Genomic DNA, 15663 nt, shown 5'->3' on the forward strand with positions numbered 1-15663 from the left:
CTGCACTGAGACAGACCTTTAGAAATTTGTAGACAGCTATTGAATCTCTTCTGGGTCTTCTTTTTTTCAAGCTAAACATTCCCAGATCCTTTAACTGTTCCTCATAGGACATGATTTGCACACTGCTGACACTATTCTGGTTGCTCTTCTCTGAATTTGCTCCAGTTTGTCTATGACTTTTTTAAATTGTGATGCCCAGAACTGAGCACAGTACTCCAGATGAGGTCTGACTAAGGAAAGAATTCCTCCCATTCAGTATGTGCTTTTTTCATTTTTCTTGCCCAGATGTAGGATTTTGCATTTCTCCTTGTTAAATAACATTCTCTTAGTCAACGCCCACTTTTCAAGCTTTTCTGGCACTTCTTGAATCCTCTCTCTTCTTTAGTGTTAGCGTTCCCTCCTAGCTTTGTGTCATTGGCCAACTTGATCAGTTTCCCCTCAATTCCCTCCTCCAGATCATTTATAAAAATGTTGAACACCACTGGTACTAGGACAGAGCCTTGTGGTACCCCACTTGATACATTCATCCACTTGGATGTGCAGCCATTTATGACCACTCTTTGAGTATGATCACTCAGCCAGTTGTGAATCTACCTAACAGTTGCCTTGTTAATCCCATATTTCGTCATTTTTTCAATAGGGTTGGTACTCGTATAAGATACTTTGTCAAATGCTTTACTAAAGTCAAGATATACTATATCCACCGCATTTACCTGATCAACCCAGTCCATGTTTCTGTCATAGAAGGAAATTAGATTTGTCTGTCATGTCAAAATTCAGCGAACTAGCCAAACCAAACTTCTAATCTTTGGAATAGTTTACTGTTTTTATTGTTTATTGATATTTTATGTATATAATAAACCCATTTGTATTTTCTATATACAGCACCCAGGGAATAGATAGTGCTATAAAATAATAATGGCAGTGTGGTTACTGATGAAGAAAGTCCTTCCCAGCTGATTTGAAAATGAAATGCTCAGTAGCAAGGTGTTTTATTTTATTGTTTTTAGATTGTAGAAAAGATGATGGCAAATGGAATTAAATGTACATTTACATTATAAGATATCAGTAAATAGGCCTTTCAAATATTCATAGCATTGTATAAACTTCAGCTGTACTATGTAAGTATGGGCAGCAAGTTGTGCTCTTCACGGACATAATTATGTAAAAACTAAGGCTGTAATTTATGAAACAAAAATGATATGTCATTTTCCTTCTGTGGCTTTAATAAAAGTACTTGATGTTGTTCCCTTTTTAGAAACGACATCAAGCAGGCATTTCTTATAACTGTCTGCCAGCCCCTGACTATTTGACTCGGAGAATTTTTTTCTCCATGATAAGCCTGTTTCAAATCCCCCATGTCATTTAGATCTAGGTTTGGCAAGAAAAGCCCATTTCTTTTTTCAGTCATTCTCTGGTGAATTTCCTGGTTTGTTTAGAGTCATTGTCATGTTACAGGGTTCACTTTTAGCTGAACCTCAGTCTTCTGACTGATAGTCTCACATTATCCTCAAGCATATGTCCGTTTGTTTTCAGAGGTAAAGATGATGTTATTGCACCTGCTTTTAATTCCAGGTCATTCGCTAGTGATGAATCTTTTTCCACAGAAAGGCTGCCTGCAGATGGCCGGGTCGGATCCCCTGTGAGAATTCTCGCAGCGGGATCTGACCTGCAGGGACCAGTGCAGCTCACCTGCTCCTGCGGCTCCGACTCTGTGATGTGCCGGCTGCCACCCAGCCAGTGCATGCGCAGAGCGGAGCCGGCGCGCCAGGAGTGACATTTCTGTGCGGGCCTCTGCGAGACCCGCACAGAAAAAGAACATGCTGCGATTTGTTTTCCCACGAACAAATCGCGTCCGTCTGTATAGGATTGCATTTTGTAATCCTATGCAGGCGGGCACGGGCGGAAATTCTGCAGGAAATCCTGCCACGGAATTGCCGCCCGTGTGCAGGGGCCCTAAGAAATGGAATGCACAGTCAATTTAGATGGCTGTTGTTCTTTGTTCAGTTACAACATATTTATCTTTTTGAATTGCAAAAGTCAAATATTGACATTTTAAAAACGTGTTATATGATAAATAATAACTTATATTAACCCTTAGCTCACCATTTCTGCAATCACAACTTACTTTGCTGAGTCACAAATGACCAGCCTTGTAAATGACAGTTCTAACCTTAACTTGAGTAAATTTGCAATTTCTTTTGGGAGGCGTTTCAATAAAACAGAAAGCAAATCTGCTAAAATAATATTTTTTTTTCTAACATCTTTAGAGAGATCATAATCAACTAAAGTCGCAAAAGTAGAAACCATCACATTTTGTAACATTTTTTTTAGGCCAGGCTCACACAGGCGGATTCCGATTGCGGAATCTGCGATAGGCATCCACGCACAGGATCCAAAACACAGGCATGTACTTTCACTTTTTCATTCAAACTCAAAAAACTTTAATGTAATTCACTTAGTGGAGTCAAATGCAACCTTGCTGTGTAGTTCAGCCACAGATCTAAGTGTTTATTACCAGTGGCAATCCACTGCGAACTGAGATCTGGTAGAAGCATATGGAGTCACGTTACTTTGGTTCAAAGGTTGCACCCAGACAATAGACAAGACATGGTGGAAACCTTTTTGACCTCGCCAAGTGAATTAATGGTTATAGATTAGAAACAATTCAATGTGATACACATCCCATGATATGGATTTACAGCACCTATATACAATAATTTTAGGTATTTGTCAACATGCATCATAGGTCACTTTAATCTGTGGTGCAAGAACAACTTCCAGTTGAAGAGCCATAGGTTGGAGACCATTACTGCCTTATATACAAATAGAGAGTCCAGTTTCAGGAGACACCGCTGTTTGTCGAATGTATCAGCCCAGCTGTAAATACAGAATATAAATGTGCAGTATTCATCTGGCTGAATATTTTACATGAAGAGGAATTGCTGTTCTATATTCATGCTCTGCACATCTTCTGTGTGTTAGATGTATACAGGTTAAATAGCTGCACCGAGGCCAATGTACAAAGCAAGTGTTCTTATTTAAGGATATTTCTCTCTCAACTATTAACTGTTAGCATTTCCTTGCTAGCGCTATACATAGGATACAGGAGTTTCAAGCATGCCACTGCTACCAATGTATTCTGGTTTTCGTGGACAATGGGAGGTTCTGAGGTGACATTTTCTTGTACTGATTAAGAGAACAGACAGTGAAGAAAGAGAAAAAGTGAAGTAGACCAGTTTCCTTAACAAAAAATGTATTAATATTTCCATTACATTCAATAGGGAAAAAACTTTTTTGTGGAAAATAATGCAAAAGGGCAAAAAAGATTAACAGCTGGGGATTGCAGCTAGACTTTTAGTTATGCAGTAATGTAGTTTTAATCTTCCATTGCAGCTGTTGAACTCTAACCACATTCATGAAATCCAACTTGCTGCTATGGTACTTTCAACAATACTTTGATATTGAGAGATTACAATAGCACTTTTTTTTATCTTTTCAGAATGTTATCCAAAGCAAAACCTTTATAATTCAAACATAAATGTTCACAAGATTCTATTGGATCGTTTCCTAAAGTATCTACAGTCCGTTTCTTTCCTTACTGAGTGAAGTTTATCTATCTTCTCTGTACATGATTTGAAATCTCAGTCAATGAACTCACTTGGGTGTTTTGCCATTGTTTGCAGACTTATAGGCGACATACTGTACTTGCACGAATACAAATCAATTGCTTATTCTGTAAAACATGTCAGCTGGTTTTAGTGATTACTGTAGATTCGAGAATATACAGTATGTGTCTGCAGACATCAAGCATCAAAGACTTGGTACTATTTCTGGGATAACTGACCCAATTTAACAAATGATTACAGGGACTCCTTATGAAATGTGGTCTTATGGCTGGAACTTAAAGCATACCAATCATCTTTGCATCCTTAGCATCTCCTTCACCTTCCAGTACTATATAGCTCCCCTTTCTCGGTAAATGTTCAGAAACCTCCTTATTCACTATGATATCAATGTAGCTGGAAACAGAATAGGTATGTGTGCTGTGAGAGGGCAGGGGGGGGCGATGGAGGATCGTGCCGCAATTTCTAGAGAGGGATGGGGATTTTATTTTGTAACGATACATTTACACTGCACCCTCATTATATGTAACATTAAATTATGATAGGCCTGAATATACATAGATCCCTGAGACAAAATGGATATAAGAAAACAATAGCAAAACCAGTGCAAAGCATGACAACTGATATTCTGCAGCTGACGAACTGACGCTAGTATGACACATATCTTTTAAATTGTGTCTTTACACACAGCAATGTGGAGACAACAAGTTTAACAAGTAGTCAGATGGACCAGGTGGGGCTTCCTTGGGCCAGGTAAGTCACTTGGGGTTTTATTGCTAATGAAGCATATGGCAGTGATACTGTACTGCACATGACAGTGTATCTCACTTGCTAAAACTTTCCACGCTGCGGCTCTGCAACGTTGTATATATACGCCGCCCATACAGAATGTAATTATGTATGTGCGGTGTCGATTATGCGCCCACAGGGGCACTCGCACACGCAATATGCAACAAAAAAAACATGCTTTGTTCTTTTTTGTGCTCACGTATTACGCAATTCAAACATGCAAATGTGATTAAAACAGCATAAGACAGTGTATTTGATTGCCTGTAAATTACCGCACATCACACACGCATGTACATCACTGTAAACTTCCGTTTGTGTGAGGCTGGCCTTAAGTGTATCCCGTGGGCTTGCCATAGGCAGGACAATTCTCTCTGGGTAGTGATGGAAAAATTCCTGGGAGCGAGGGTTCTGGTGGGCGAGATGATACAGAGGCACTGATACAGACTTTGTGCTTATTTACACAAGCTTATATCGGCCAGCGTTTTCACGTCCGGCTGATATACGCTTCTATCTAAGCAGTTCCCTCCCACTCACCGTCTCTCTGCTTCTCTCCTCCCCTCTGAGCGGTTTGCAATAGGAGTGGGCGGGATGGGGGCAGAGCTAAGCTCCCACCCCCTTCCCGCCCCTTGTCCATAGCCAGCAATGGGAATGGGCGGGGCAGAGTGGAGCTTAGCATCTCTGCTACTCCACATGTCGATTTCTGTGATCTGATGTGTCATCCATAGTGATGACACATCAGCTGACTATGGCTGACAATTGTTACCACTGTGGTGACATGACTATGAATGATAGCTCACCACTGTTGCCAGCAGCTGAATACCATGACTAACCACATACTGTCATTACATAGGAGGGACACCAGTAGAGTATTGGTAGGTAGGACACTGGTGGTAAAGGGCTGGAGTAAAATAGTAAGTCAAGAAAGTATAACTTGACAAATGAATTAGATTTATTGCATTATAGTAATTAAATAGAATACAGTCCTCTGCACTCCAGAAGAAAACACCAGTCAAGCAGTACTGCAAACGGAGTGGTTTTGATTACGACAGGTAAAGAACCAATAACGTCATGTGTAATGTTTTAATTAGAGATGAGCGAACGCGTTCGTCCGAGCTTGATATTCGTGCGAATATTAGGGTGTTCGGGATGTTCGTTATTCGTAACGAACACCATGCGGTGTTCGGGTTACTTTCACTTCCTTCCCTGAGACGTTAGCGTGCTTTTCTGGCCAATTGAAAGACAGGGAAGGCATTACAACTTCCCCCTGCAACGTTTAAGCCCTATACCACCCCCCTGCTGTGAGTGGCTGGCGAGATCAGGTGTTCGCCTAATATAAAAGTCGGCCCCTCCCGCGGCTCGCCTCAGATGCCTTGTGAGTTAGATGAGGGACAGTGCTGTTTATACCGGAGCTGCTGTAGGGAAAGAATTGGTAGTTAGTGTAGGCTTCAAGACCCCCCAAAGGTCCTTATTAGGGCCACTGATAGCTGTGTGTTGGCTGCTGTTAGCAGTGGCATTTTTTTTTTCTCAAAATCGGCTCTGCAGAGCGTTGCACCTGGCATTAGGGACAGAAGTGCTGCATAGGCAGGGAGAGTGTTAGGAGTGAGTGTAGCCTTCAAGAACCTCAACGGTCCTTTCTAGGGCCATATTTATCCGTGTGCAGTACTGTCCAGGCTGCTGTTAGCTGTGCTGCATTTTTTTGGGGCTTCTCAAAATCGCCTCTGCAGAGCATTCCACCCTCCATTGATACTGCAGGGAAAGAATTGTATAGGCAGGGCCACAACACAGTTATTATTCATAGAATATACGCAGTGCTGCCTTTTGGTGGAAAAACAAGTGAAAACAAATCTATTTGTCCAGCCTCTGTCCGTCCTTACGGGCGGTGGACACGTGTGAGCTGCGTGAAAAACATTGCTAAATCATACGCACCCAGCTACGCTTTACTGCTGGCTTCGCCATTTGCTTTCCTTAATTGGGAAAAAAAATACCTGCTCTGCCAGAGTTATAATAACTCTGCTACCCTCACGTTCTGTGACACATTAGCAGGGACACAGCACAGTTATTAAACTTCTCATGTTCATTGAATATACGCAGTGCTGCCTTTTGGTGGAAAAACAAGTGGAAACAAATCTATTTGTCCAGCCTCTGTCCGTCCTTACGGGCGGTGGACACGTGTGAGCTGCGTGAAAAACATTGCTAAATCATACGCACCCAGCTACGCTTTACTGCTGGCTTCGCCATTTGCTTTCCTTAATTGGGAAAAAAAATACCTGCTCTGCCAGAGTTATAATAACTCTGCTACCCTCACGTTCTGTGACACATAAGCAGGGACACAGCACAGTTATTAAACTTAGATTATTCATTCACTAGAGGCAGTGGGGCCTTTCGTTTTCCAAAAAGGGAAAAAATTATATTTGGCCTGCAGTCTTGCGCCAATTTATTTCCTGCCTGTGAAATCAAATCACTGGTAATACAGCATGCTGAGGGGTAGGGGTAGGCCTAGAGGACGTGGACGCGGCCGAGGACGCGGAGGGCCAAGTCAGGGTGTGGGCACAGGCCGAGCTCCTGATCCCGGTGTGTCGCAGCCGACTGCTGCGCGATTAGGAGAGAGGCACGTTTCTGGCGTCCCCACATTCATCGCCCAATTAATGGGTCCACGCGGGAGACGGTTATTAGAAAATGAGCAGTGTGAGCAGGTCCTGTCCTGGATGGCAGAAAGTGCTTCGAGCAACCTATCGTCAACACGCAGTTCTGCGCCGTCCACTGCTGCAAATCCGAATCCTCTGTCTGCTGCTCCTCCTTCCTCCCAGCCTCCTCACTCCACTACAATGACACCTGCTCAGGAGCGGGAACACTCCCAGGAACTGTTCTCCGGCCCCTGCTTAGATTGGGCAGCAGCGGTTCCTCTCCCACCAGAGGAGTTTATCGTCACTGATGCCCAACCATTCGAAAGTTCTCGGGGTCCGAGGGAAGAGGCTGGGGACTTCCGCCAACTGTCTCAACAACTTTCTGTGGGTGAGGAGGACGATGACGATCAGACACAGTTGTCTTGCAGTGAGGTAGTAGTAAGGGCAGTAAGTCCAAGGGAGCAGCGCACAGAGGATTCGGAGGAAGAGCAGCAGGACGATGAGGTGACTGACCCCACCTGGTGTGCAACGCTTACTCAGGAGGACAGGTCTTCAGAGGGGGAGTCAAGGGCATCAGCAGGGCAGGTTGCAAGAGGCAGTGCGGTGGCCAGGGCCAGGGGTAGAGGCAGGGCCAGACCGAATAATCCACCAAGTGTTTCCCAAAGCGCCCCCTCGCGCCATGCCACCCTGCAGAGGCCGAGGTGCTCTAAGGTCTGGCAGTTTTTCACAGAGACGCCTGACGACCGACGAACAGTGGTGTGCAACCTTTGTTGCGCAAAGCTCAGCCGGGGAGCCAACACCAACAGCCTCACCACCACCACCATGCGCAGACATATGATGGCCAAGCACCCCACAAGGTGGGACGAAGGCCGTTCACCGCCTCCGGTTTGCACCCCTGCCTCTCCCCCTGTGCCCCAACCTGCCACTGAGATGCAACCCCCCTCTCAGGACACAGGCACTACCGCCTCATGGCCTGCACCCACACCCTCATCTCCGCTGTCCTCGGCCCCATCCAGCAGTGTAGTTCAGCGCACCGTTCAGCCGTCGCTTGCGCAAGTGTTCGAGCGCAAGCGCAAGTACGCCGCCACGCACCCGCATGCTCAAACGTTAACCGTCCGCATAGCAAAATTCATCAGCCTTGAGATGCTGCCGTATAGGGTTGTGGAAACTGAGTCCTTCAAAAGTATCATGGAGGCGGCGGCCCCGCGCTACTCAGTTCCCAGTCGCCACTACTTTTCCCGATGTGCCGTCCCAGCCCTGCACGACCACGTCTCCCGCAACATTGTGCGCGCCCTCACCAACGCGGTTACTGCCACGGTCCACTTAACTACGGACACGTGGACAAGCACAGGCGGGCAGGGCCACTACATCTCCCTGACGGCACATTGGGTGAATTTAGTGGAGGCTGGGACAGAGTCAGAGCCCGGGACCGCTCACGTCCTACCCACCCCCAGAATTGCGGGCCCCAGCTCGGTGGTGGTATCTGCGGAGGTGTATGCTTCCTCCACTAAAGCACCCTCCTCCTCCTCCTCCTCCTCTGTCTCGCAATCAAGATGTGTTAGCAGCAGCATGTCGCCAGCAGTCGGTGTCGCGCGGTGTGGCAGCACAGCGGTGGGCAAGCGTCAGCAGGCCGTGCTGAAACTACTCAGCTTAGGCGATAAGAGGCACACGGCCCACGAACTGCTGCAGGGTCTGACACAGCAGACCGACCGCTGGCTTGCGCCGCTGAGCCTCCAACCGGGCATGGTCGTGTGTGACAACGGCCGTAACCTGGTGGCGGCTCTGCAGCTCGGCAGCCTCACGCACGTGCCATGCCTGGCCCACGTCTTTAATTTGGTGGTTCAGCGCTTTCTGAAAAGCTACCCACGCTTGTCAGACCTGCTCGTAAAGGCGCGCCGGCTCTGCGCACATTTCCGCAAGTCCCACACGGACGCTGCCACCCTGCGCACCCTGCAACATCACTTTAAGCTGCCAGTGCACCGACTGCTGTGCGACGTGCCCACACGGTGGAACTCTACGCTCCACATGTTGGCCAGGCTCTATGAACAACGTAGAGCTATAGTCGAATACCAACTCCAACATGGGCGGCGCAGTGGGAGTCAGCCTCCTCAATTCCTTTCAGAAGAGTGGGCCTGGTTGGCAGACATCTGCCATGTCCTTGGTAATTTTGAGGAGTCTACCCAGGTGGTGAGCGGCGATGCTACAATCATTAGCGTCACCATTCCTCTGCTATGCATCTTGAGAAATTCCCTGCAAACCATAAAGGCAGCTGCTTTGCACTCGGAAACGGGGGCGGGGGAAGACAGTATGCCGCTGGATAGTCAGGGCACCCTCCTGTCTATTTCTCAGCGCGTACAGGAGGAGGAGGAGGAGCATGAGGAGGATGAGGAGGAGGGGGAAGAGACAGCTTGGGCCGCTGCTGACGGTACACCGGCTGATTGCCTGTCATCCTTTCAGCGTGTATGGCCTGAGGAGGAGGAGGAGGAGGAGGAGGATCCTGAAAGTGATCTTCCTAGTGAAGACAGCCATGTGTTGCGTACAGGTACCCTGGCACACATGGCTGACTTCATGTTAGGATGCCTTTCTCGTGACCCTCGCGTTGCACGCATTCTGGCCACTACGGATTACTGGGTGTACACACTGCTCGATCCACGGTATAAGGAGAACCTGCCCACTCTGATTCCCGAAGAGGAAAGGGGTTCGAGAGTGTTGCTATACCACAGGACCCTTGCGGACAAGCTGATGGTAAAATTCCCAGCCGACAGCGCTAGTGGCAGAAGGCGCAGTACCGAGGGCAAGGTAGCAGGGGATGTGCGTAGATCGAGCAGCATGTACATCCCAGGCAGTGCAACAGTCTTTAAGGGCCTGGCCAGCTTTATGGCTCCCCACCAAGACTGTGTCACCGCTCCCCAGTCACGGCTGAGTCGGCGGGAGCACTGTAAAAGGATGGTGAGGGAGTACGTAGCGGATCGCACGACCATCCTTGGTGACGCCTCTGCCCCCTACAACTACTGGGTGTCGAAGCTGGACATGTGGCCTGAACTAGCGCTGTATGCCCTGGAGGTGCTTGCTTGTCCTGCGGCTAGCGTGTTGTCGGAGAGGGTGTTTAGTGCGGCTGGGGGAATCATCACAGATAAGCGTAGCCGCTTGTCAACCGACAGTGCCGACAGGCTAACACTCATCAAGATGAACAAAGGCTGGATTTCCCCAGACTTCTGTTCTCCACCAGCGGACAGCAGCGATACGTAAGCAATACGTAGGCTGCACCCGCGGATGGAAGCTACGTTCTCTCTCACCATCCAAAACGGGGACATTTCTGCTTCATCAATCTGTGTCTAATATTCCTCCTCCTCCTCCTCCTGCTCCTCCTCCTGAAACCTCACGTAATCACGCTGAACGGGCAATTTTTCTTAGGGCCACAAGGCTCACTCAAATAATTTTTCAGAACAATTTTTATAAGTTTCAATGCGCTTAAAAGCATTGGAACTTTAACTTGAACCAATTTTTCGTTACACTGGGCTGCCTCCAGGCCTAGTTACCACTTAAGCCACATTAACCAAAGCGATTAATGGGTTTCACCTGCCCTCTTGGCTGGCCATGGCCAATTTTTGGGATGTACATTAGTACTGTTGATACAGCAATTTTTGTGGGCCCTCGCCTACAGTGTAATCAAATTAATTTTTAGGCCACCTGCATTACAGCTGACGTTACCTCAGCTGTGTTGGGCAATGCAATGGGATATTTTTGTGTACCGCCGGTGGGTTCCAGGGAGCCACCCATGCTGTAGGTGCACACTGAGTTTTTAATACATCTGTACACTTCTAAAGAACCCGTCTGACTGGGGCATGCAGTGTGGGCCGAAGCCCACCTGTATTACGCACGACATTACTACCTCAGCTGTGTTGGGCAATGCAATGGGATATTTCTATGTACCGCCGGTGGCTTCCTGGCACCCACCCAGGCAGTGGGTCCACAGGGAGTTTAACCTACATGTGTCCACTTGTAAAGAACCCCAGTCTGACTGGGGCATGCAGTGTGGGCCGAAACCCACCTGCATTAACCCTTTCCAGTCCACTGTGTGACCTGTGAAGACATTAGGGTTTAAGGCTGTACAGCTCCGTTGTTGGTAGACGTCCGTCGGGGTTCTCTTACTGTATATTGCCAGCCTCTCTGCTGTCGGAGCTTATCCTACGTGTCAGCTCATGCAGTACTGGCTTTAGCCAGCATATAGCGCCGTTGTATAACAGCAGAAAAAGAGTAAGCCCCCTAGGAAAACCATATACAAATTGGATTGGAAAGGGTTAAGCACAACATTACTACCTCAGCTGTGTTGGGCAATGCAATGGGATATTTCTATGTACCGCCGGTGGCTTCCTGGCACCCACCCATGCTGTAGGTGCACACGGAGTTTTTACTACATCTGTACACTTATAAAGAACCCCAGTCAGACTGGGGCATGCAGTGTGGGCCGAAGCCCACCTGCATTAAGCACGACATTACTACCTCAGCTGTGTTGGGCAATGCAATGGGATATTTCTGTGTACCGCCGGTGGGTTCCAGGGAGCCACCCATGCTGTGGGTCGACAGGGACTTCACAATAGGGAGTTGTACCTGCCTGTGTCTATGAATTAAAAAGCCCGGTCTGACTGGGGCATGCAGACACCTTGACAGAATGAATAGTGTGTGGCACATAGGTTCCCCATTGCTATGCCCACGTGTGCAGCTCCTGATGGCGGTGGCACAGGATTCTATTTCTCATTGCTTCTGTACAGCATTGTGGGCTATCGCTCCGCCACTTTTAAAGAGGGTCGCTGCCTAGCCGTGCCAACCTCTGCAGTGTGTGCCTGCGGTCCCTCGTCATGGCAGACGCAATTCTAAATAGACATGAGCGTGGTGTGGCATGAGGGCAGCTGAAGGCTGCGCAGGGACACTTTGGTGTGCGCTGTGGGGGGGGAGGGGGGGCGGTTGGGCAGCATGTAACCCAGGAGAAGTGTCAGTGGAGTGTCATGCAGGCAGTGATTGTGCTTTGTTGGAGGTAGTGTGGTGCTTAGCAAAGGTATGCCATGCTAATGAGGGCTTTTCAGAAGTAAAAGTTGTTGGGAGGGGGGGGGCCCACTCTTGCCGGTATTGTGGCTTAATAGTGGGACCTGTGAACTTGAGATGCAGCCCAACATGTAGCCCCTCGCCTGCCCTATCCGTCACTGTGTCATTCCCATCACTTTCCTGAATTGCCCAGATTTTCACACATGAAAACCTTAGCGAGCATCGGCGAAATACAAAAATGTTCTGGTCGCCCATTGACTTCAATGGGGTTCGTTGTTCGAAACGAACCCTCGAGCATCACGGGAAGTTCGTTCCGAATAACGAACACCCGAACATTTTGGTGTTCGCTCATCTCTAGTTTTAATCTTAGCAGCTCTTTGTTAAGAGAACCAGTATATTAATGTCAGTGTAGAGGTCCACACATGTATCTGCGATGTTACATTGCACATAGTGTGGACTGACACCAACACACCTTTGGACCGACTTTACCATACAGATACTCAAAATGTTGAACCTGTCTCTTTATGGGTTCTCTTGTTACATAGTTTGTTGCAGTATTTGTCAATTTTGTAGCAGGTTGTGATTTTTCTTTTACAGTACTTATATTTCCCATTTTAGATATTTATGGCATGGAGAACAGGCTGCCACATCCAGGTGGAGAATGAATGGAGTGGTGGCTGCACATATAAGCAACTGTGGGGTTACAGAAAATAGCTATAATTCCTATAGACTCCAATTGCATGTGATTGCCACTAAGCCTGGGAAAGCCATTTTAATTAAATGTAACCATATACAACTCAGTTAAATTGCACAATTATAATTAATCATTTTTTTCCTCCAAAATAATAAGAACACCATGCATCAATTTTTCTACATTGTTTAAGTAGAATAATTCCCCACAATCTTCCCAGAGTACTGATTTCCACTACGTCTACTTCCTATATAAGGGTAAGCGATTAAGGAAAAGTGTAGACTGAGAAATAAATTGAACATAAATAAAACAACTTCCTCTTAAAGGAATTAAGTCACAAAATTATGTACTGCAGTTTTTCTACTATATACTTTGACCTGAATGCTTGTTTAGCGCAATGCTACACCTGACCCAAATCTTGATAAGTACGGATCGGTACAGCAACTAAACACAGGATCGTGCAAACCATTGTTTACCCCATAGCCATGTATGGATGTGAAAGCTGGACTGCAAAAAAAGCTGATAGGAGGATTGATGCATTGGAGCTGTGGTGCTGGTAAAAGCTGCTGTGTATGCCCTGGATGGCAAGAATCACAAACAGAGAAGTCCTTGTTAGCGCAAAATTCGCTATTCGATATACTGTGTGTTTCAAATTAGATAATATGTGCAGGCTCTTGCGCTAACATCCTGAATCGTGTAAGACAAGATATATCACTGGAGGGGAAGATGGCCAGGCTCAGGCTCACGTATTTTGGCCATGTAATGCGAATAGAGTCGCTAGACAAATCTATAATACTTGGACAGGTCAGTGGTAAAAGAAAACCCGGCCGCCAAAGTACACGATGGCTGATACTGTCAGAGCTGATACTGGCAAGGATATCACACAACTGAAAGAAGCAGTGCAAAACCAAAAAACATGGAGGGAGCTCGCCTTTAGGGTCGCTGAGGGTTGTGAACGACTAAATGGCTAACAACAACAACCTGAATGCAGCGTTTTTACAACTGTATGATTACAGAGAAAGACACTAGGATCTGTCAGACTGTCTGCGTAAATGAATAATGTAATAATAATAGTGTTTTATTTATAGAAATGATGACTGCTGGATAGGACCCACCTTCCATGAAATAAATAGTCAATATACAATATAAAATCTATTTATTAAAGCGAGTCAGTCACTGACTGACTGACTCGCCACTAATTCTAACAAATCTAATTCTCTAACTTCCCGGTGTTGTACAAACATGAAATTTGGCATGAGCATTCTTGAGGTCCTAAATAGGAAAAGTAAAGGTAACAACTTGATTATTCAATTCTAAGTGCAAAAGTATTGGCACCCCTATGTAATGTAACTTCCCGGTCTCGTGCAAACGTGAATTTTGGCACAACCATTCTTTAGGTCCTAAATAGAAAAAATGTAAAGGATTCGTAACTTGATTATTCAACTCCAAAGACAGAAGTAAGTGACACCTTATGTAGTGTGCCTAATCTAATTCTCTAACTTCCCAGTGTCATACACACTTGAAATTTGGCATGACCATTCTTTAGGTCCTAAATAGCAAAAGTAAAAAGGGTCACAACCTAATTTTTCAATTCTAAGCACAAAAGTAGTGACCGCTTATGTAATGTAACTAATAACATACGTCTGCACTGCACAAACGTGAAATTTGCATGACCATTCTTAATATCCTAAATAGGAAAAGTAAGGGAGTCGCAACTTCAATATTCAATTCTAAGCATGAAAAACCGTTCGAATATCCGCATTACAGGAGATACTGTATTTTTCGCTCTATAAGACGCACCCCTGTTTTAGAGGGTAAAAATAGGGAAAAAATATTTTGAACTCACCTAGCGCAGGGGATAGTATTGGGTGGCAGAGCAGAAGGAGCAGCAGAGGTCTGAAAAACTTAAGGCTAAGAAGGGCTGCAACCTCCAGTCTGGGGTTAAATTTCAATAAAAAGAGATGTTACCTTTAAGGGCAAAAAGTGAGGAGAATGGGAGGGGTGGCACATTCTGCAGAAAGACATCCGTACATGCAGGCTGAGGAGAATCTAACGCTCCTCAGTATGTATACATATTTTATTCGTTGGTTCCTCTGAAGTAAATACGACTGCATAAGATTTTCAGTGTGAACAACAGATAAACACCTACATTGAATTAACTCAGGTGAAGCCGGGTATATCAGCTAGTTATATATATATATATATATATATATATATATATATATATATATATACACATGCATACATGTTTTTGCACAAATAAAGTGGCAATTTTTTCAGATTGCCCAGATGACAAACCTTCAATCATATTTCGGTCTAAACTCTAATGCGGCCTCAGGCAGCAGGTGTGTTTGGTCAAAGGTTATCTAGAAAGAAATTCTTTCCAAGTTGAAGAATTCTTTATTCTTTACTGAGTTTATTTTACAGACTATTAAGTGTTCTGAAAAGGAATGTTTGATGTCTCAATGCTATTCACATTAAAAAGATATACATGCTGGATAGGATTGGAGATGAAAGTTTTGATATTTTGCATTGGTGGTATTATTACACTTTCTTAAATGACACCAAAACCTGTAGAACATTGTTAGTGTGGCACAATGCCTTCATTTTGGATGTATAAACAACCTAGCTAACTAACTCTTTAAGTACCAAGCCTATTCTGGCAATAAAAAGTAACTGTACTTTCAAAACATGTTTGACATGTCAAAGCAACAAGTCAAAGGCTTTAAAAGAAAAAGTCCTGAGCAGCATAAATAGTGCAAAAAATGTAGCATCAACTGATAATGTGCCTTTATTTCTCTGTGACAGCTGTGGCAAAGGAACGCAATGTTCTCCCATTGCTTTTAATTGAAATAAAAAGCCCTTCCCTGAAAATCATCCCTAGCTTGTG

The sequence above is a fragment of the Eleutherodactylus coqui genome, chromosome 2 (assembly GCF_035609145.1).
Source record: "Eleutherodactylus coqui strain aEleCoq1 chromosome 2, aEleCoq1.hap1, whole genome shotgun sequence".
Lineage (NCBI taxonomy): Eukaryota > Metazoa > Chordata > Amphibia > Anura > Eleutherodactylidae > Eleutherodactylus > Eleutherodactylus coqui.